At 41.0% G+C, this 23970-nt stretch overlaps 1 protein-coding gene across 2 annotated transcripts in view; it reads right to left on the reverse strand.

Moving 5' to 3' along the window:
* The window catches only part of SYNPR (synaptoporin), a 309297-nt gene that overhangs the window by 17499 nt on the left and 267828 nt on the right, over positions 1-23970 (reverse strand). The window lies entirely within an intron of this gene.

Genomic DNA, 23970 nt, shown 5'->3' on the forward strand with positions numbered 1-23970 from the left:
CCAGGACCAGTGAGCTTGACTATTCTATACTGCTTTTCATGTCTGCTTTAAGGAACATTCATGTTTTTATTTAAAACAAGACATTAAGAAAGTTAAAAAGATTGAGGTCCTGCTTAAGTTAAATATGACACAATAGAAATGAATCACTTTCCATAAACAAACTTTATGGCTGAAGTGAGGATCTATGTCCTTGGAGTAAATATGTTATTTTGGGGAGCTAATGCAACCCTTTTCCCCCCTAGTACCATTTTATACAGAGGGATGGTATATTGTACTAAGGTATCTCATATGAGTTAAAAGCTCAGTCTGTCATCTATAGGCCTGGGGTTGAATCCTGACTTTTCTGCTTACTAGCTCTGTGTCCTTAGGCACTTTGCTAAACTATTAATACTTGAAGCCTCAATTTAACCCTCTGTCAATTGGGATAATAACAGTATCTGTCTCATTGGATGGTGGTGAGGAGTGAAAATGTGTATGTTTGCCTCTTTTCCCCAGTAAGATGTCAGCTCCACGAGGGCAGGGCCTGTCTCTTTTGCTTATTGTTGGGTATTGGCAGAAGAGGTGCCAGCAACATTTGTTGAGAAAATAAATGAAAAAAAGAATAAATGAGTACACAACATGGTCCCAATTGGGTTCTATAAATTTCTGTATAGGAGTTTACCAGGTGGTAATGGTAGGATTAAAGATGACTTTTGTTTTATATAAACTTGTATATTTTAAAACATATTTTATAATTAGACCAAATAAAAACAGCATGGCAATGTGATCAAGGCACTGATTGATTATATCAATGGCTCGCCCAGACAGAACTTCAGGTGGCCCTATTTGTCCTTACAGCAGCACCAGGATTTATAATTAGACCAAATAATAAATGTCATTAGAATTGAGAGTTTTAGCATCAAAGGTTTCAGAAAGCAGCCTCAAGCCAAGTTTTCTATACCTGAGCAAAGTGTGACAATTTGGCAACTATGTCAAAATTCTAGCTAGAGTATAAATTAGCCTCAACTTTTTTTAGGTCATCTGCTAAGCCTAACTTTGAAGCTACATTCAGGGAGAGATGTGGGAGCAAAGCCCTGACCCCACTTTCCTCCCATTCTTTAAACTACCAAACCAGGTTCATTTTGCCCAATGCTCAGCAAGCCAAAACCCCGACAGGCCTAGGACTGCAGCAAAAAGATTTTTTTTCCACAGTAGAGCCAAGCGCAGGGACTGGAGAACAAATCCCACACGCACCCCCCAGAAGGCAAGGGCCTGGTGGGTGGTGGGGTATTTATGGGATGAGGAACAAAGCAGCAGGGCGGGCAGAGGCATGCGGGGCGTGGGGAAAGGTGATTGGAAAAAGGTGCAGGAATCCTCATTCTGCGCAGGCTTAAGGAGGCTACAGGCCTCTGCACGTGGCGTTTTCGACCCTCTGACGTCAAAAGGTCACCTAGAGGACACTGGCGCATGCCCAGTTGAAGGGTTGTTGGTCCCATCCTCTCTTGACCAGCTCATCTGGAACTAGACACAGCTGACTCCAAGTTACTTCTGCCTGGAGGACAGGCAAGTCTTAAAACAACTTTGATTAAGGAAGGCAGGTGAAATGGATTTAACCCACGATTTCCCTCCAACTGGCCAAACCCAGTTGGAACCCCATGTGATCCGTACAGGTCACCTCTTGGACATAGAACAGGGTGGACAGGGCAGAGCGTCCATCAAAAGCTGTCCCAAACTAGTGGCTGTCTTAGGAAACAGCTGCTGTCACATTAAATGTGCTGTCACATTTAGAGTGCTTCCTATATGCCAGGCACTCTGCTAACCACTTACAGACATCATTTGCCTTACAGCGAGGCACTGAGGTTAGCCCTGCTTTTCTTAGGAGGAAACTGAAACACAGACAGGTCAAATACTTTCCTTATAACTAGTGCCTGGCTTGACAACTGTGCCGTATCATGAGCTCACCCTCACCCTCAGTGTAGCTGGATTCACTTTGCTAAGTCAGCTTTCAGGAATACCAGAATGAAGCTGTGAATCAGGAAACACAAATCAAACAGCAAGATAGAAGCTCAGCTCACAGAAGAGCTTTGGACTATTCGAAGACAGTATCGCTAAGCAGTGGCTGGATGGGATAACTTTCTGGGTCCACTCACAGATTGATTTCATTATTTCATTTGGAACACTAATAAAAGTGACATATGACTTCTAGAGAATGTCTAGTTTTTAACACACTATGGCAGAAGATCATTTGATCTTCACAGTAACTGCATGAAGGCGAAGACAATTATACCCATTTTACAGATTCAGGGAAGTTAAATATGTGTCCGAGTTGTCATAAGTAACAGAGATTTGAATTCAGGACATTGGGCTCCATGTTTAATGAGTGGTTTTCCATTACGCCCAGGTGTTCTGAAATTTGGGCTACCTAATTGTGGAGACACAGACATAGCAATACATAACACTGAGCTACACAGGAAGAAATGCTTTCTCCTTCACAATTCTCTTGTAATCTGAGTAGTAAAGGAGAAAGTCTCAGCTGTATGTTAATATGTCTCTAACACCTATTTAACAAATATTGAATAACTACCTATCAAAGAAAATTGGCCCCAGGCTCAGAGCCTTCAGGCAAACAATGGTACCTGGCTGGAATACAGTACTCTATTTTCCAATGATTCATTTCTATGTTTATCTTCTAATTATGTCAAATAATGCTGGATTTCTGTATCCAGGAGTGGTACAGGAGTTTCTTAAAAAATAAATGTTATTGAAGTTACCAAATAATTTAATTTAAAGAACAACAGTAAATAATTTCTGGCCCACATGACAGAAGCAGGGCAGAGAACGTCTGAGGTTTGGAAACATCTACATGGCCACATCCCGGGCTGGGAACACTGAGCCTCTAACCCAGTGCTATCTCATAGGCACAGAATGGGAGCCAGAGATGCGAGTCACATATGTAACTTTCAGTTTTATAGTAAACACATTAAAAAAAAAGCAAAGAGAGATTGGTGCAATTAATCATATTAATACATTATATGTATTTATATAATACAGCTCAATATATAAAAATATTATCATTTCATAGATTATAAAATTATAAATAAGACATTTTACTTTTTTTGGTATTAAGTCTTTAAAACCTGGTGTAATTTATACCTACAGCACATCTTAATTTGGTATTAGCTCCATTTCAAGTGTTCAGCAGTCACATGTGCTACGGGACAGCATAACTCCAATCCGCAATTAACAAGTGGAAGCACTTGTTGAGGGTCCACTGAAAGTGATGCCCTTTGTCTTGTTTTGGGTCACTGATGTCACAGTTTTTCTTGGTACTTGAGTCTGAGATGGCCCTGGTAGCCATCTTTCAGCTTAGCTTTTACAAGACCAGCACGCCTCTTGCATCTGTCCTGGCCTATAGGATTTCTTACGTAGGTTGATAGGATGGCACAATCCATTGCCCCAGTGGTCTGGTGGAGGACTGAAGGCAGATCAATGACCAAAGGGAGGCGTGGGTTTTTGGTACTGGCAGCCAAGGGAAGAGATGGGCCCACAGAAACAGCTCCACTAAGTGGGAGCTACATTTCAGCCTAGATGTAGGGGGAAAGTCTGACTTGACCCCTCGATTCTCAACACATGTGCCAGGATGGTGACTGGTGAAATGGGATGAAATATGGAGTCCCATTTTACAGATGGGATAAATTGCTTAAACCCAGCTTGAAAGATGCAGAGCCAGGATTCGGACCCAGGGAGTCCGGCTCCAGAATCTGTGGTTTTTTTCTAAAATATTTATTGGAGGACAGTTGATTTACAATGCTGTGTTAGTTTCAGGTGTACAGCAAAGTGAATCAGTTACACATATACATATATCAGAATCTGTGTTCTTAATCTATTATAAAAGCACTCTGTTGCTTTTAGAGGCCCATGATTTTATTGACTCATAATAAAAATTAAGTTGCAATATTCATAGTTATGGCTATCATTTACAGAGCAGTTACTACGTACCAGACACTGTGTATTTCATGTATCACTCATTTAAGTCTCATAATAACACTTTGAAGTGGCTATTATTGACCCCACTTTACAGATGAGAAAATCAATGTTCAGAAAGATCAAGTGAGTTGCTGGAGGTCTGAGAGTCACTAAGTTGCTGAGCTTTGTTTGCGACCAAGGTTGGCAGGGCTTCAAAGTCTGTGTCTCTCATCAGAAGGTGAACCTCATTATATTCCAAACCAGCTTTGACGGGGGGCGCACCGTGTGTCAGGCCTGAGGTTGATGTGCTTTACACGTTTAGCCTCAGTTCAGCCTAACCACAGCCCTATGGATTAGCGTTAGTTTTTCTATTTTACAGATGAAGGAGGAGGGCTTAGAGAAGGTAAGTGATTAGAGGAATTGGGTACCAAACTCAGATCTGACTCCAAATCCCATTGATTCGTTCATTGGTCCATCATTTTACTTGTCCCTTTTCCCAATCATATGTTCAGTATCGATTATTTTCCCACTCTGGGCTGGGTACTGTTCTAAAAATGGAGGAGGGGCTGGCAAACACTGGCCAAAGAACTGTTCTTGGCCCTCAGGTGGTTTACATCTCTGCCCTTTCTGCACTGTCTGGGTTGTTTTATGTTATTACTGCGAGATACACTATCAGCTAATCAGGATCTTGCAGAAAGAAAGCTGCAGTGGATGGGGTTGTTCTGTTACAGGGGCTGAGTAATAATCAGTCATCTGGTTCCACATGTGAAGAATCTGGCTGACAATGGAGAATCAATGTAGGATTTCATTTCTTTTTCTCTTAAGTTAAATTTGATTATGATCAACACACTGCACTTTTTCAGTCTGTTCCCAGAGAACTTTATCAATTGATTTGTGGTTGTTCAGCTGTGGAACTGAGGCCTCCTGTTTCTTCTTGTTTTAAACTTTTCTTATGAAAAGAAAAAATTTTTTTATGCATCTCTCCCTGTAGCTCAGTGAGAGACAAATGATTTCATAATCTGGGTGCAAGAAGGAGGTGTTCTTGGCTGTTTGGCGATCTTGGAGTAGATGCAAGCTCTTCAGTAGCTTGCTGCAATGCTGTTGTAAATCACAGGTTAAAAACATTCCTTACAACCTGCTCTGAATTCCAATCGATCCAGCCTAAACCTTTCATTACAAATAGCACAAACATTTCCAAACAAGTCCATAATAATATAAGAAAATTAATAACTGCTCAAAATAAATTAATAGTAATAATATTACTAGTAGTAGCTGCTATTGATTCAGTGTTTACTATAAGCCAGGCACTATGCTAAGAACTTTACATACATTATTCTACTTTCTTCACCAAGAATTTGTGAGGTAGGTCTTATATATAGGTTTTTAGGAAAGAATCACCTAGTAGTTCACTCTACAGTCTTTGGAATCTGGTAGCCCTGGGTTCAAATCTCAACTCTTTCTAAGTAGCTCTGGGACCCTTTAAGCCTCAGTTTTCCCATCTGTAAAAAGGGGCAATAATAACATATATTTTCATAGGGTTTTTGCTAAGGATAAATGAGTTAATTCAATAAAATGCTTTGCTCAGTGCCTGACACATAGTAAGCCCTCAATGAATTTACACACACAAACACATATATAATAGGCAAATTCTATACATAATAATTAAATATATAACAGTATAGAAAAGTATATTAGTATTATTCAGTGGGTTTTGATGGTCAAATTAGGTGGTTCATTCATTTATTCAACAAATCTCTAGTAAGAACCGATTAGATGCCAGGTCTTAGGAATACAGTAGTTCATAAAAACAGACATGGCCCCAGTATTCATCCTGTTGGAGGAGAGAAACCTGACTCGCATAACCACAGAAGAATGTGTAATTGCAAATGGTGATAATGGCTTTGCAGGAAATGGACTTCGTGTTTTTAAAACAAACAAAAAATGCGTGTGGGTCACTGGCCAGTCTAGAGGGATGGGGAAAGCTGCACAGATCTGGTTGTATCCAGAATTCTTTTAGGTTTGTTCCTTGGGTGGCTCTCAAAGCAGACTCATGTTGAATAGTAAACACACTGCAAAATGACTTATCTGGAAGGCCTATGAATTGGCGTGTAGAGGGAGCTTTGGGCTTCTCTTTACTACCTGCTTAATCCATGCCCAAGAAGGATGCATGCTGACACTGGTCAGGACCAAGAGGGAAGTTTGAGTGGGAGGCGGGGAAGCTTGTTTATTGGGAATTTTGGTGGCCCACATGTCTGCTGAGGCTATCAGCTTTCTGCACTTGCTTACCTGTAATTCTCTCCCTCTAAGAGAGCCAAGCAATAAACAGAGTGAGACCCAGGGGTAAAAAGATCTAGGATGGATCTGCTTATATATCTAAATCTTGGCAGAAGAGTATTCCTGCCTTTCCGGACCCTTGTACTCTACAAGTTTGTAAGCCTAGGGAAACAACCAGGGATTATTCCTGCCTTTCCGGACCCTTGTACTCTACAAGTTTGTAAGCCTAGGGAAACAACCAGGGATGCTACTGTTTCCAGGTGAGTCGCGAGCTTATGTAGAAAATGACACTCTTTCCAAATAGTTGCATACTGGTTTTGACACATCTACCAGTAAGTACAGAAACAAGTAAGATGCCCAAGTCTTAGACCAGAGGTGAGGCAACTGCTGAAACCAGTTTAGATGTCTTAAAAATAATTGGGAAAAATCATATTTGTAGAGTTAGTCAAGGATAAGTCTGGAAATTTAGAGATGCTTATTGAGCATCTTATCAACCTTTTTTATTTTTATGTATTATCTAGCATTTCTAAAATATTTTTGGGCCTGCCATCGAAGCAACTAGATGAAAATACTAAGGTTTAAACAATTAACCAGCTTTGTCTACTTAACATGAAACATCTGGGCATAGTAAACATATCTGGAAAACACCAGATGTCAGGCAGCATACAGATGAAACATCTGGAGGAAATGCAGTATATAGGGGACACGGTGGGAGGCATGAAGTCAAAAGCAGCCCGATTTGAACTTCATCACTCACATGTACCTTGGACTACAATGTTCCTTCAATGTGTGAACAGATAGATAGATAGGTAGACAGATAGATATGACTTGGGAGTCATATATATGTGATAGCACATGCACACTTTTAAAAAAACAGATGACACACAACTACTTTTTTTCCTCCATACAATGGCAAACAGTAGAGACATGGATAGTTAAAATACGAGGCAATCCAAAGTAATTTCTTAAACTGTCTAAAAATTTAAGTTGCCCCACCACCAACCTATATTTAAGAATGGATACGTTTTATAGGAAATCATTTCAAGTAAGCTACACTGAGAAACTGTGACTCAGAAAATGCTAGCAGACCTTTAAGGGGCCGCCTTCCGAAACAAGTCAGCTCCTTTTTGAACCCTGCTCTGTGCTCTCTTGCTATCGCCTTCCCTGAAACTGGAAAAAAAAAATGCTTCTCTGGAATTACATAATATTAGAGTGGGAAGGAACTGCTGAGGAGATAAATCCAGGCTGTCAAATACTCCTTTGAAAACATAATCCTATTATTAACTTACTATTCTACACTACTGATATCTCCAGATAGGACATGGAAGAATTGATATGCATGGCTGGAAATAATACACAGACTTAGAAATTCTCTGGGCTTCAGTGCTGACATCTGTAACATGGAATAGGAGTGCCTACCTTACAGGATTGGTGTGAGGATTAAAATTAAATACAAATGTTAATCATGGAGACTGGAGTATTTTCATTGTTGCATTTATGAAGGTGGTAAAGATGATGTAAGCTTCAAGAGACATGGCCTGATTATGTCATGGTCAGTGATATTTGACAATGAATTCAGCTGTAATGACTTGCGGAATTTCCCCCCCTCCCCACTCTGTATTCTGACGTTCTTTCAAAAATAGATTCACTCTGCTGAGGTTAAATTCATATGGCCAAAACTTTGTATTTTCTTAATACAGTCTAAAGCTCGAGTCAGTGGTTCTTTGCGGATAGAGCTTCAAACCTATTTGGCAACGACCAGGAGTGTGCCTGTGAGTGTGCGTGTGTGTGTGTGTGTGTGTGTGTGTGAATATATCATCCAGTTACAATACATGATAGAAAAGAACTGGGATAATTGTGTTAAGACATGAAAGGCCATTTGAAGAAGTTCTGCCTGGGATACACTGGTCACTGCTACATTCTCAGAAGGCACACAGTATGTGCTATTTAAATTCTGTTCATATGTTGACTTCATTCACTGGAATGTGAGTTCCTTGGGGATGGAACAGTCTTAGCCACCTGTGTCCCTGTGCCTAGCCAAATGTCTGGCATGACTTCTCATCTATACCCACTGAACGCAAGAAGAAAGGGAAGAGACTTCACATTTGGCAGTCACCCAGAGTGGAAATCATTTGGATTTCAAAAATCTCACGTTTTGTAAATTATTTCAAAGATATAAGAAACTCCTAACACTGGCTGCCTATAAAAAATTACATGACTGGAAGAAAGGGATGGAAGAAGGGTTTGGGGGGGGTTGTTTTTATTATTTTTCTTTATATCTATCCCCCCGTACACCCTTTCAAATAACTGGATTTGAAAACTTTAGTATAATTTTAGAATAGGCATATTTTACTGGATTTGACCTTTGGCAATTGTGAGAAACTTTCTGTTTAGGGGAATGATTATGATTATATTTCACACTTCCCTCCCACCGACTTTTTTTTTTTTTTGCAAGTGAGCAAGCGGTGTTAGCACAGTTAGGTTCATGAAAAGAGCTGCTATTTTTCAAGCATTCCTTCTGCCTTCCTTGAATTGAAGACCCATTATTCTGTCATATATCAACCCATCTGTCAGCCTGCAACAGATGGTTAAAACGGAGAACTTCCAAAATACCAACGAGGAAATTATCCTGCACTTCACCATCCACAGCTTAAATTCAGCCTGACTCAAGAAAATTCCTTTGCCACTTCCCCGCTCATCATACAAAGTGAAAACGAGGGAAAATACTACATTTGAATTACAAATTAGAAGCCATTTCCCGAGAGGATGGTTATTGGATTCATCGATGTTGGCTTCACTCTGCCAGTTGGGGAGAAGACAGACCTGGGTTCAAGTCTCAGTTATGCTGGTTCTTAGCTGCGTAGCCTTTGGCAGTTTATTTGACCTTGTGGGTCCTTATTTCCTTAACTGAAATAGTAGACAGTTAATGGCCTGTCTTAGAGAGTTACTGCGGGAATGAAAAAAGAATGGCTAATCTGTGGGACAATATCTTGCACAACTAGGTACCCAATAAATGATAGGTATTATTATTTTCATCATCAGTTCTTCCTTCTGTTCTTAGCCTATTTCTCATAAGTCTATTCCAGATGGAAGATTCTGTGTCTCTGGCAGGCAAGATTTGAGCAGGTGCCTAAGGACAGAAGGAAGGCAAACATGAAAAAGTGGCAAGGTGTGGATGAATCTGAGTGTGTGTCTGTGTGTCTGTCTGCAATGTGTGCTGTGTACATAGTGTAACTCATGGAAACACGGTGTTGTTGTTTGGTGTGTGTTTGAGGAGAATGAACAGGGAGATGCGTGGAATTGAAATGTCATTGCCTTCTGCAGGAATCCGTATTTTGTAAGCCTGAAGGGACCAGGGACTTCTGCCCAAACACTCCCCCAAAGAGTCATCATATGTTTTCTTGGTTTTCGTTTTCAGTCTGGATGAAATAAATATTTGTGATTTATACCCTGTCGAGGCATAAATATTAATGGAATCATAACTTATGTTTCTTGCTTTATTTAGCTGATTCCACTTATTTTTGTCAGTTCTATCATATTCCCAACATATAACTGTTAGAATGTAACACTCACAGTTTTTTTGCAGTGGGAGTTTTGGGGAGGATAGCTTCCTTTTCCCCAGTGCTATTCTTTTCTAAGTGCCAATGTGCGTGATAAGAGAGAGTGGCAGGCCTGAAAGCTCTGAGAAGCAAGGTGTGTCCAAGAGCAGCGCTTCTCCACTTTAGGTGCCATGGATCACCTGGGTATCTGGTTGAGATGTGGATTCTGATTCTGGTTCAGCAGGTTTGGCGTAGGTCTTAGAGTTTGTACTTCTAACAAGCTTCCAAGTGATGCCAGGGCTGCTGTCCAGGGACAGACTTTGAGAAGCAGGGTCCTAGTCTGTGTGGAAACTTCCTCCCTAAAAGCGGCCCAGCCCACACCAGAAGCCACTGCTCTCCACTTCTGCTCTCAAGGGCTTTCCCGCTATTTTGTACACATTGCCACCCTGCCTCACTTTCATATAGATAGGTCTCATTTTCCCACTTCAATTTTAAGATAACTTTCTTCTTATTTTCTCTCTTCCAGCATTTATTGAGTAATTGCTATCCACCAGGCACTGTGCTGAGTGTTAACCTCATTTAATTCTCAGTGATAAGGTAGGTACTATTATTACCATCAATTAACAACTGAGAATATAGAGGCACAGTGAGTTGAAAGAAATTGCCCAGGGTCACCCAGCAAGCAAGTGGTAGGCCCAGGACATATACACGGTTTGACTCCAGAGCCTGGGCCCTCAACCATTATGGCTTTGCTAAGATTATGTCTTATTGAAACTGTGTCAAATATATTTTTATACCTACTGCCACACCTAGTCCAGTATTATTTTTAATAGATATAAGCAGAGAGAGGAAAAATCTATTATACAAATAAAGAAGAAACACGTATGCTCTTTTCCCCTTTTTTTTCCTTTTTGCTTCCCAAACTGATGGCTTCATGAAACTTGTGGAGCTGAGTATCAGGGGATTAGGACTAACATTATCATATGAAAGTCCAATAATAGGCACTTAGCTAAAACTGCATATTATTAGAATCTGGTCTCGAGAAGTTATGCTATGTGGACACAACTTGACCTATGGTATATTAAAATCTGCTATAATGAGATCTCATTATATACCATATTGTATCCTGTTGATGAGAGGAAGAAATGAGCTGTTAAAAAAGTGAAGGTTCTACATAAGATATTCTTAGTCACAAAGAGGCCCATGATTCCACACAAATTTGCAGAAATTAGTTGAAGATGTAATAATCTCGCACCAGTTTGCAGAGCTGCCCCTGCTAAGTGCCACTCATAATATTCTTTTTTTAAAAAGAAAAAATCTTTTCCACTATTACAAAAATGAAGCCAAATAGAAAGTGGGTTTTTATTTTGGAGCACAAAGAAAGCTGCACCCTGTTCTGGAAGTACGTATATAACACCCTGGTTCCAGATTTCAGGAACCACCCTCATTCCATTTATGCACCGTGGCAAACAGTATTGAAACTAGCGGAAAACACCTGGGAAATAAACATTTTGCAAGTACCTTGTTTTGATGATTTGGAGAGAATCTGAAAGCTAAATTACGGTACCTGTTAAAGTAATTGTGTGTAGCTTAAGGTAAAAAGAAATCCACACTTGCAATAATAATAACCTTTTAAAATGTGTTGGAAATATGAGTTGAATCATGCACAATTAGAGATGGGGTTTAAGATTTTTTTGTAATGAGAAAAATCACCAAGAGTGGAAATAATCCTTGATAAACCTTTCAAGTCTCCCACACTGAGGGCCGTCCTAGCTGTTCTGTATGCATAAGGTTGTGGGCTTGTGTTTGGAAGCCATGTATGAAACATACGGAGCTCTGAGCCCTGGACTTGCTTCAGTTCAGGGAGATGTTCCCACTGAGATGGACCATATTGCTGTGTTGATGCTTTTTGGTTGGATGGAAGACCAAGTGCCCGCAGGTTGGAAATGTTTTATGCTTCTATGTATCTTTCTTATATGTGGGCACATGTTTTTTTGTTTTTGAATTGATCATTGAATGATCATATGTCAGATGCACATACAGTGCACTCGGCTATGTTGTGGGCTTGGAATGGCCATCAGGTCTGTTTGTTTGTTTGGTTTGGTTTTAGTGACAACTCCCTGCCCCTACCTTACCCAAAGGTTTCAAAACAATGGCTCCCAACCTAGGGCTCCCTTGAAGCACTTTGTGAAGTGTCAATTTGGAACTGAGACTGGATAAGTCTTGTTTCTGGTTTAGTATGTAGCTTTTCTGACAATATTCAGGACAGTGGTAGAAACACACCCCTTGGAGGTCACTTCTTTACCATTTTCCCATCTCCTTAGTTTTCATTCTTTAGAGGGTCAGGAGGGCACAGGGGTTAATTGCTATAGTTTTGAAGTCAGTGCTGGATTCTTCATGGCTGATTCACTGTGTGACTTTAGCCAAGATCCCTGAACCCTCTCAACCTCAGTTTCCCCATCTGTAAAATGGTGGGACAATACCTACCTCCAAAAACTTTTGTGAGGATTAACTGAGATGTCACACACGAAACACTCATTACAGGATGCCTGACTTTCATTAACTACTCAATAAATATTGACTGTTAGCATTATTCCTTCCTAGTTCTTCGGGTGAACTAGACACAGGGCAGAACTGTTTAACGAGGAGACATACTTGTCAAGAACGAGTTCCCAGAGCAGATCATTTGGTGGCAGAGGTGTAGCCTTTCTGGAAGTGAGACTGTGGATGCTGGATGCCAACCCACTTGACTAGAATGAGAGCCACCCATTGGCTTTCAGGGCCAGAGACTGGCTGAGTGGTAACTAAATCTAACTAGTTTTGACATCACTTTAATGAAAAGACTGACATTGGCTTCGGCTTCTTGGATGCTCAGCAGCAGTTGCCCAGCTGAATTCCTCCCACTGAGGCACCTGTACTGCACTGTGTGCCTGGCTCTTGTGGGTATTTCTTTCTACTTATTCTGAGAGCGACACTGCCTTTTAACTCTCCACAGGCCATGCCTGACTTAGGATTTGTATTGCTATGAGCAAAGAATAGTTATTAAAGTATTTTTCCGAGTCACAGTTTCAGTTGCCCCAAGGCACTTAATTCCATGAATTTGGGAAAAAAAATGCAATCTTTCCCACAGATACTGTTGTGTTTGCTAAGCCACCTGCGTTTTATCAGTACACGTATTTTCCACAAGCAAGGCAAACTTTCTTACAACGGTGAGTCTGTCCTAAAGAGGTTTTGATTAACTTTGCTCATAAAAAAGTAGTGAAATAGAGAGCTTTCTTTTTCTAGCATTCACCAACTTCTTCGTTTCTAAATACAAAATGGATGCAAAGGCTAATTTCACCTCAGTTATTTGAGAGCACCTACCTCCATTGGGTCATATAATAGCTATTTATGAATTTAATGAATGGGAAGACCTTGCAAATGAAAATTCCTAATTCATTTTTCATAATTTTAAATGGAACAGTCCTCTAATCCACCCCACCCCTGCCATGCTTGGCATTCAAAACTAAAGAGAAATACCAGAGTGTTCTTCCTTAAAATGATAGACATCAAGTATTCTGTTTGTTTGTTTTTGTAGCTTAATACGAGGAACCAACCTCAAAAAGAATTTGAAATTACTTACTCACTTCAAATGAGAACTAGAAAAATTAGCTAGATAATCCAGGACAATAAAAAAAACACCAAAAGAAACAAAAAAATCAGTAAACATCATTGATCATTCATTTACTTTCCACCATGTATCAAGTGGGCTCCTAGACCCTAGAAATATAGGAGTGGACAAAAGCAGACAAAAATCCCTGCCTTGTAGAGTGTACTTTCTTGTGGAGGAGACAACGAACAAGGTAAATAAGTGAAGTATGTAGTGGTTTGAATAGTGGTGAGCGTTATGGAGAAAAAATAATGCAGGGAAGAAGGAAAGGAAGGGCTGTGATGGGGACGTGGATGCTGAAATTCTAGCTGGCGTGGCCAGGGAAACCTTATTAAGACGGGAGGTTTTGAGTTAAGACCTGTAGAAAATAAGGGGGCCAGCCACGTGGACATCTGGGTAGAACTTTTCAGGCAGAGAGAAGAGCAGGCACAAGGGCTCCGAGATGGGAGAGAGCCTGGTGGGCTTATCAATCCAGAAAAATGAAAGCCTGGAGTAATTCACTTTAAATGAACAGTGGTTCTTTACCATTTTAGGGTCAGAGACCCTTTATAAGGATGTGATAGCAAATGTACATGTATTGCTCCAGGGAAATTGGATCTGGTGAAGGATGAGGAGGGGAAGTAGGAGACTGTGGTCACATTGTCAAAAAGAAGTGACAATAGTCTGAATTAGGGAAGTGTCGGTTGGATTCAAGCAAGAGATAATGAGATGGATTTAATGGAGTTTAGTGAGGGATTTGATTTAGAGGTGGAGAGAAGGTGTCATAGAAAGTACCCAGGTTTCTGGCCGGGAAGATGGGAAGTCCATTTACTGGGTACCCAACTCTGAGAATCTATGATTCCAGGATATTTCACAATAACAAATTCTACCACCTCAGTATGTTGGCTTGGTAGACCTGCCCTGCTGAACTCAGTAAGTTTTGGGGTACGGGCGGGTCAGGCTCTTGGATGGTTATTTAATCAAGATACAGGTTTGGGATCTGTTCACTCCATTAAAATTACATGAAAAAAAAGTACTACCATATTTCTAAATGTTCTCTTTGAATAGGGATGATTCAGGAAAACCTCTCATTTATTCATTTTAAAATCTTTTAGATGGGAGGCCTTCTGATGGTCAGTTCTATTACCTTAAGTTCGTAAGAGTTCTCTTTGAGGGCCCTTTTCTTGTTTATCCCTAAAATATGGGAGTTTGTAAGGTCGTAACTTCTCTTTTCACTCCCCTCTCTCCACACTCTCATCCACTGTCATGACCTCCTCTGAATTTCAGATCCGCATCCCCTCTCTTTGCTACTAGCCGCGTATGGATGTCCTACACTCCTTCAATTTAATTTGTTGGAAAAAGAAGTCCGTCTCTTTCCTAAACCTACTTCTCCATCTGCAGGTATCAGCTTGGCTGAAGGCAAAATCTCATGTTACACGGGGAAGCCTTCTTAAGCTCCTCCTCCCTATCCCTGCCTTCCTGTGGGATAGTGTCGGGTGGTGACTGCCAGCCCAGGCCCTGGATCAGGCAGATCTGGTTTCACTCCTGGCTCAGCCATTCACCAGCCATGTTACTGACCTTGGACCTCTCTTGAAATGGGAATAAAAACATTTAGCTCATAGGGTTTCTGTGAGCTTTAAATGAGTCATGCATGCGAAGCCCTTGGTTCCCTGCCTGGTGCTCAAGAAAAGTTGCTCAAGAAAGAGATGATGTTATGTTTAGGCTCTTATTGCTTCCTCTTTAGACTATTGCAACTGTCTGCTCTTCAGTCCCCCATCTCTAGTACCAGCATGTTATTTAATTGTTAATATAACCTTTTAAAAAACACAGGTTTGCTAATACCCTTCTCTATCTGAAAACTTCCAATTGTATAGGTAAGTGTATTAGAATTCATCGTGCCTTGGGAGTATTTTTGGGGGGGCAGGGGAGGAGGAAGGGACAGAGATCTTTTATAGAATGTAAATCTATGCTCCACAATTAGGCTCATCCCACCCCTAATAACCTCAGGTCGTACTAATCCCCCACTTTTAAATACACTCACCCTCACTCACACGTACCTACACTCACACATTCACGCTCCTTTCTGCTCTCTTCTGTCTGGCCCCTCACTCCACGTCTCTCCTCATAGAGGAAGCTTCCCACCACATTTACCCATAGAAGCCAAACTATGTTCCCCTCTTTGACCTGCTCCTCAAAAAAAAACTTCCCAAGTTTGTCCAGTTGAAATCAATCCCTTGTTCATTCTTTCTTCCTCATTGCTTTTCCCTCATTTGCTTTCCCCTTATAGCCCTTGGCAGAGTGAATCAAAGAACTCTAAAGCTAGGACTCTATATTTCAGCTTTCTCAGAACCTAGCACAATGTTTTGCACATAACAATTTCCCAATAACTGTTTGTTGAATTCAATTAGGATGATTTCAGTTTCTGAGAGCTAAATGTAAACATCCAGACAGCATTTAAGCATTGCGTTTACCCAGCCACCTGCTGCTGCCTGGTTCACAGTTTACCTTACAACTGAGTGTGAGAATCCTATTTGCATAGCCATCTGTCTTACACATTGCCAACAGGCCCGGATTTACCCCGTCTTTGCATCACTACACCTTATGTTTAGTTCTCCCCACCAGTGAGCCTTTTGGGTGAGACTTGCCACCTGACAGTTTAGACCAGAGATTAAAAACCAGTTCATCCAGTTTGACTCTCTAAAAAACGGTTATCGGTTAGGGGCAGAGGGAATGTGCAAACGGGTCACGGGTTTCTGAGGCGCACCTCTGTCCTGGTCAATATGTTTACCGATGATTGGGAAGAAGACTTAGCTAACATGTTTTCTATGCATGGGATACTGTGGTCTGGCCTGACATACTGTTAAGCAGAATGATAGCACAGTTTTAAGAAAATCAGACAGGTGCTTTTCGAAACCTGGAAAGTCATTCCAACTGAGAATTCCCTTCCTAACTCTGGGTGAGAGAAATGGCCAAGAACTTTCCAAAATGAGCACCGATTCCCTTATCTTTATACAAATTACCATCTGGTGTTTGTTTCACGTACTCACAGAAAGCCAACTGGAATAGAGTATATCAACTACCAGTAACATTTTATTCTGAAAGGTCCACCTGATATCAAACTGATGTACAAAGTTGTGAAATCTCTAAATCTATACAAGGGTGATGACCTCTGTTGATTTTGTGTCAAGGAGAATCTTTTTAATCTAGTGTAGGAAGAGGCAGTGCATTACAGGCTCAGTTGGGGATTTCTCTACTGCAGTAGTGTGTCAGATGGACTACAGAATAAAGGAAGCTATTTTACCTAAAGTTAAAGATAGTAACTTTATTGTCCCTAATATTTGCTCAGATATTATGACACTCTGGATCATAATAAAGTAGGTGTTTATTTTCACAATCACTGTCCTAAAAATTAAAAACAATTGGTTCTTATTGAAAAAGAGTTTAGTATAAAAGCAAAATAAAAAGTTAACTTGAAGCCTCAATGTCTTTCTTTCAAAGCCTAGGCTTTGAGAAATCACAAACCAAACTCGTCATTTACCTTACTCTTTAGCAAGTTTCTACATAAGATCTTCCTGATCCCCCAACAAAGAATGCCTGAGGCTGAAGATAACTTTACCTACCCAGAAAGCAGGAGGCCCAGACCTTCTGTCAGGTTTCCATGGGCTTGATGATTCAATTTCCTTTGAGTAAACTGACCGCAGAGCCTGTTTGAACATTGTCTCTTCTCTAAAGCTTCTCCTCGCAATCCTAGCCAAGGTTAACCTTGCCCTTCTGTCTGTAGCCACGGTATGGCAGAAACCCCAACTGTAGCTTGGAGCCGTGAAAACCACATCTGGGAAAGGTTACTTTTTAAAAAAAAAAATTTTATTTTATATTGGAGTATAGCTGATTTACAATGTTGTGTTAGTTTCAGGTGTACAGCAAAGTGATTCAGTTATACATATACATACATCTTGTTCAGGTTCTTTTCCCATATAGGTTATTATAAAATATTGAGTAGAGTTCCCTGTGCTATACAGTAGGTCCTTGTTGATTATCTATTTTATATATAGTAGTGTGTATCTGCTAATCCCAACCTCCTAAATTATCCCTACTCCACACTGGGAAAGGTTACTTTCATTTACAATCTCTAACTGGTTCCCGTGCAGGGAGGACCCCTTGGTGACTGCGCAAGGCTAATGGGTTTGGGGATGCAAGCTGAGAGAGAGCTGCATGTTTGTGATAAAAAAGGGGAGCAGGGGGACCATGAAAGAAGCACCCTCTGGAAGGCTGGAGAGGCTGGTGGGGGGAAGTTCAAGAAGCGGAAGAGACAGGTGCTGGCCTCAGAGCACCTGCCAGAGGGTGGGCATGAAATGGGGGCCTGGGATGAAGACCCAGCCTCTGACAAAGTTTTACTTATTTATTGACATTAACTTTTTGTTGTGTGACATGCAGTGTAAACTTCTCCAGCAACTCATGCCGTCTTCCCTAGTTGAATCCCTCACGAATCCCTCACGTGTGTGGTGGTGGATTCTGTGAAGCAACAGTGCCTGCTTCCTGGTGGGTTCGCAGTAACGTGGGGGCTGTAGAAGGGTTTCACCTGTCGCCCTGCCTCGGATATTTGGAAGTGCTCACTTCCGTTCTCAAAAGTGTATCTGTTTGGAGGATAACTTACAAGGTCACACAAAATAGCTCTCTTATCCGACCATACTCTGAAGACCAGACACATTTTATCCCTGAATTGCCTGTTTACTGATCTCCATTTCTGAGATCATGGGCTCTCTCAGGGATAGGATGCTGTCTTCATTAATTTATTCGACACTATGTATGGAGTTCTGGATTACATGTGTCAGGTACTGGGACACAATGAAAGGTAAGTGGTTTCTGCACTCAAAAATCTTACAGTATGATGAGGGAGACTGATATATCTGACATATAACCAAACAATTACAAACCAGAGAGAGCTCACCACAGGGCTCCTCTACCTCGGCACCACTGACATTTTGGACCAGATAATTCTTTACTGTGTTAGGGTGTCCTGTGCACCCTAGGATGTTTACAGCATCCTGGGCCTCTACCACTAGATGCCAGTAGCACGCCCTCCAGTAGTGACAACCAAAAATGTCTCCAAACATTACTGGATTTCATACTCCCTTTAGTCCCCCCACCCCCAGGCCCCGCCATTGAGAACCACTCGTCCCATTAAGGTTAGTCCCGAGGCATCCTGGGAGGAGCACCTAACTCAGACTTGAGCACAGTCTTGTTAATTCTTCATGCTCAACACCTAGTCAATCCTCAGTAAGTACTTGATAAGTGAATGGAATGCATAATAGCATGCTACCCTTCAGGAGTCTTAGAATGAAGTCTAGTAAGTTAGGGGGATGTTTAACTATGAGGCCTTAGGCAGAATTTGGCCAACGAATTTCACTCTGAATCATCGGCACCAACATTGTTCCCAGACACACCCTACGTTGCCCCCAGAAGGACTGGCTGCCTAAATGTCACAGTGCAGATTTTCTAGCAGTTATTTTCCTGTTAATAAATACTGATTGTCAAGCACTTGGGCAAATATCAGGTGCTAAATATTAAATGTTAACTAGTCATTATAAAGCCACATAAATATTTTAGATTTCATCAGCCACAGCAGGGAAAGAAAAGAACCCAGATTCTAAGAGGGGAAAAAAAAAAAGCCCTGACATTCAACTAATGGCTTTACCTACTGATGCAACCCACCTGGTAGCTTGAGACCTAGTGCATCTTGGAAGTAAATGTTCTCTGCAAAATACAGTTAAATCTGTTCCAACTTTGGCTGAGGCATCCGTCCCCGAGTCAGATATTGTTTCGATGTAAATGAGAACAAAAAAAATTCACAGTACAACCCACATATTCCTTTCACACAGCCTCTGCCCTGAACCACACTGACATGAGGAATGGGACAGCAGGGCTGATTGGCAAGACAAGCTTGATCCACATGTTGGCCTGTCTTCATGGACTTGGACGTGCTGAACAATAACGGAGCTTTCCAGAACAAGCTATGTGACTCTGGGCAAGTGACAACTTCTCTGGGTAAGACAGAGGGTGTAGAAAGCAGTGATTTCAAAGCTGCTCACAGCACTCAAGATTATATTTATAGTTTTACATCCTTAAAGATTAATGGAATTGAGGGGTTCACAGCACTAATTTTGATTTTGGGGGTGGGGAAAAAATGTCAAACAAAAGCCAGCCTGTCAATAGTCCTGACATCCCTCCTTAATAATGTAATGTCAAAACTACAATAAGGTATCACCTCACACTGGTCAGAATGGCCATCACCAAAAAGTCTACAAACAATAAATGTGGGAGAGGGCATGGAGAAAAGGGAACCCTCCTACACTGTTGGTGGGAATGTAAATTGGTACAACCACTATGGAGAACAGTATGGATGTTCCTTAGAAAACTAAACATAGAAGTACCATATGATCCAGCAATCCCACTCCTGGGCATATATCCAGAGAAAACCATACTTTGAAAAATACATGCACCTCAGTGTTCACTGCAGCACTATTTACAATAGCCAAGACATGGAAGCAACCTAAATGTCCATCGACAGAGGCATGGATAAAGAAGATGTGGTACATATTGGCCAACCCTATATATATATATATATATACACACACATACATACACACAATGGAATATTACTCACTCATTAAAAAAGAATGAAATAATGCCATTTGCACTAACGTGGATGGACTTAGAGATTATCATACTAAGTGAGGTAAGTCAGACAGAGAAAGACAAATATCATATGATATCACTTATATGTGGAATCTAAAAAAAAATGATACAAATGAACTTATTTACAAAACAGAAACAGACTCACAGACTTCGAAAACAAATTTATGGTAACCAAAGGGGAACCATGGTGGGGAGAGGGATAAATTAGGAGTTTGGAATTAACATATACACACTACTATATATAAAATAGATAATCAACAAGGACCTACTGTATAGCACAGGGAACTCTACTCAGTATTGTGTAATAACCTATATGGGAAAAGAATCTGGGAACGAATGGATATATGTATATGTGTAACTAAATCACTTTGCTGTACATCTGAAACTAACACAATATTGTAAATCAACTCTACTCCAATATAAAATAAAAATTAGGGGGCTTCGCTGGTGGCGCAGTGGTTGAGAATCCGCCTGCCAATGCAGGGCACACGGGTTCGAGCCCTGGTCTGGGAAGATCCCACATGCCGCGGAGCAGCTGGGCCCGTGAGCCACAATTCCTGAGCCTGCGCGTCTGGAGCCTGTGCTCCGCAACAAGAGAGGCCACGACAGTGAGAGGCCCGCGCACCGCGATGAAGAGTGGCCTTCACTTGCCGCAGCTAGAGAAAGCGCTAGCACAGAAACGAAGACCCAACATAGCAATCAATCAATCAATCAATCAATCTTTAAAAAAGAAAATTAAATTTAAAAAAATAGTGTGAGATGTGACATCTGATGAAACGTCATAGAACAGAGTTCTGGGGTCGGCAGCCACAGAGAATGAATGGGCGTGATGACTTGCTTAGTCTGAGCTAGCTCCCAGTGTCCTCTAGCTGGTATGGAGTTGACCATTATGGCACCCATGGACCGGAACATGATCCAGCGGGTAGCCCTGGGCTTTAGGTTAACAAATCTCTGGGAATTCTCTGAAACCTCTTCTTTCTCCCAAGATAAATATTCCCAGCGACTGCACGGAGACCCACTGATGTTATTTAGAAGTTGCAATGAATACTATTTCCCCCCTGGAGGAATTAGTTGTCCCCCTAATCGCCAAATCATCATTTCTTTGCTGACTCCCCAGAGGTTCATTTTATTTGTAGCACTGTCAAAGCACACACAAAACTGAGCAGAAGAGCTGCTTCTTTGTTTTAATGTTGCTGCTAAGCTTAAAAGAAAAAAAAAATCTTCTCCCTCCTTTAATTCTTTCAGGAAGCATCTCATTCTCAGTATTTATTAAAAATGGGGAAGCAGTCCTAGGAGGCTTTTGGAGGTCTAAGTTCATAAGGTGAATATGCATAAAGGCAGCAGAATATCAAATTTTTATAATTATACCTTTTCATGCATACAGTTCCTGGAGTGAAATTGGCTTTGATTTAGGCTGATTTAATATAGCCTTTCTAATTTAAATCTATCCCTTCACTTCTACTTAGCTGTTTTAGATGGGAAAAATGGGTTCCTATTTCTCACTTTAACAAACCAATAAGAATTCTGTATGTCTAAACAAGAGTGATGGGATAGCATTTAATATCTGACCTCTTCCCCTAATTCAAGAGCTTTGGGGAAGGAAAGTATTTCTGTTTTGCAGAGATAAACTATTAAATGAGAGGGCAAACGAGGACGGAGAGACACAGGCTTAGGTGATGGTGCCTTGCATAATGCTTTACTCAGAGTCAGCAGGCACTAATCTTTGTTGCAAGAACAATGCCTAAGACAGGAGGAAAGGCTGAATAATCTCAGAGCAATGAGGCAGTTAAGAGCACATACAAAGAATGCATAGTTAGAAATGGAATTTTGATGGAAATGAAGGCCTGTTAGAGTAATTTGGTTCAGTAGGTAGAAAAAAACCAACTGGAAAGACTTTTGAGTTGAATTACAACGGAAAGAGCCATCTGTTCTGCTAACGCAGCACCTATGGTATAGCATGGAGAACTCTCACATAGATGTAGGATTGCCTTAAACAGACGGACAAGTGGATGTAGGGGTCGGAATTCTAGTTAAAGGACCACGTACACACACATTGGAGCTTGGAGTTCATTCCATTAATAAGCACTTAGTGAATTCCTGCTCTGACTCAGTTAGTGCTGGTTCTTCAGAGATAACAAACTCAGTCCTACCTTCAAGAAGCTCTTTTTCCAGCATAGGAAACTGACACACAAGCAGACAACTGAAAATGTGGCACTGTCCTGGGGTCAGAGATGTGGAGAGGGTCACCCTGTCCTGCCAGGAAAATTTTTTCTTCCAGGGAATTTCACTTGTTTCAAAGAAATAAGTTGACTTAATTTCCACTCACCCCAGCAATCCATTCATATATATTCTGTCATCAAATTACTTTATCAGCAAGAGTATAAAGTCTTGGTGAATGAGCTTTATTTTATTAGGCATGATAGAAAAGTTGTTTCTTTTATTTTACAAGCACTTGGAAAAGAGCTGAATTTTGAAGATAGAATATTACCAGATCTCGACTTCTTTGTGGAGAAAATTCATATCTGAGTTCTTTAAGAGAATCGCTCTTATTCAAGAGTAATTCTTTAGTTTTCTGATTATACATTTCCCAAATAATCTCCCACAAGCACAAAGCAGATAGGCATCAGTAACCAGTGGCTGAAAGGATGCTTCAGAAGTTTATAAATTTGAATTTGCCTCGATGAAGCACAATTATAAATACCTCTTTTAAATGAACAGTATGAATTAAGGCCAAGTTTCACATTTCAGAGAGGAACAAAGATGACAGGGAAGCTAGTGTACTATATTTTGATTCCATTTCCCCCTTACAAAATGCCTAATCAGAACAAAGTACATGACAGAGATACCTTAAGCTACTTTGGTTGGGCAGACTCCTTGTACGTTGTAGTATGCTTGCTGCAGGCGGAATTTCAGAAGAGCTAGGGCCCAACATTTTGAAACAGCAAGCTCAGTTTCTTCTGAGCTGAGGGATTGTCTTCATAACAATGATGCTTATTTCGATTTCTGGGATTCTGTTGCTTGAAGTGTAGCAGTGCCGATGGATACCTCCAATATCTAGAGACCCAGATCTTGACAAGACAGTGCATATTCTATATTTCTGGCGGTTCTTCCTGTGTCTCTCTTGGAATACACATTTGCTGTGTGCAGCCGGTGCTAACCACAGTTCCTGGCATACAATAGGAACTCTCAACAAATACATGTTGAAGGAATGCACACAACAGACCCTATCCTTGATGACCAGCTTGGAAGGTCATTTGTTTCACTTTCATACTGACTTTAGGGAACTATAGCTGTGTTAGAAATAGCCCTTGCCCTTCAGATATTTGAGGTTTAGTCATGGAATCCGACAAAACAACATCTAACTCAAGTACAAAGCAGTACTTGTACAAAGAAAGATTTCCACACGGAGGTTTGGAAGTTTGAGGAGGGAGAACTCAGATATCTTCTGGAGGAAGGATGTGGATGATGAGGAAATATTGCAGGGAGCAGATAGCGTTTGAGCTGGGTCTTTGAGGATGAGTCAGATTTTGATAGGTTGAGATAGGGGAGGAGAGGAGAACCTTCTAGGTGGCAAGTGCTCAGTAATTATGCAGAAGTAGGCCTGTAAACAGCATGTTTAGGGAATGGTGAGTCGTCCAGTTTGGTGAAAACTAGGGATATAGGGAATGGTAGGACATGGCTTTGAAGAGTAGGTGAAGGGTCATGGCTTAGGAGGGCCTTGAAGGCTGGAGTGAGGAGAGGTGAGCCGGAGATGGACCATGGCATAAACGCAGCTGTGTTTGGAGTGATGGCTGGGAGAATGCAAGACAGGAGGTGGGGGACCACTTCATTGAGAGTCTCCACAAATATGACCTAATACGAATCAATTCTCTCCTTTCCAGAGCCCCT

This window comes from Balaenoptera acutorostrata, chromosome 10 (genome assembly GCF_949987535.1).
Source record: "Balaenoptera acutorostrata chromosome 10, mBalAcu1.1, whole genome shotgun sequence".
Lineage (NCBI taxonomy): Eukaryota > Metazoa > Chordata > Mammalia > Artiodactyla > Balaenopteridae > Balaenoptera > Balaenoptera acutorostrata.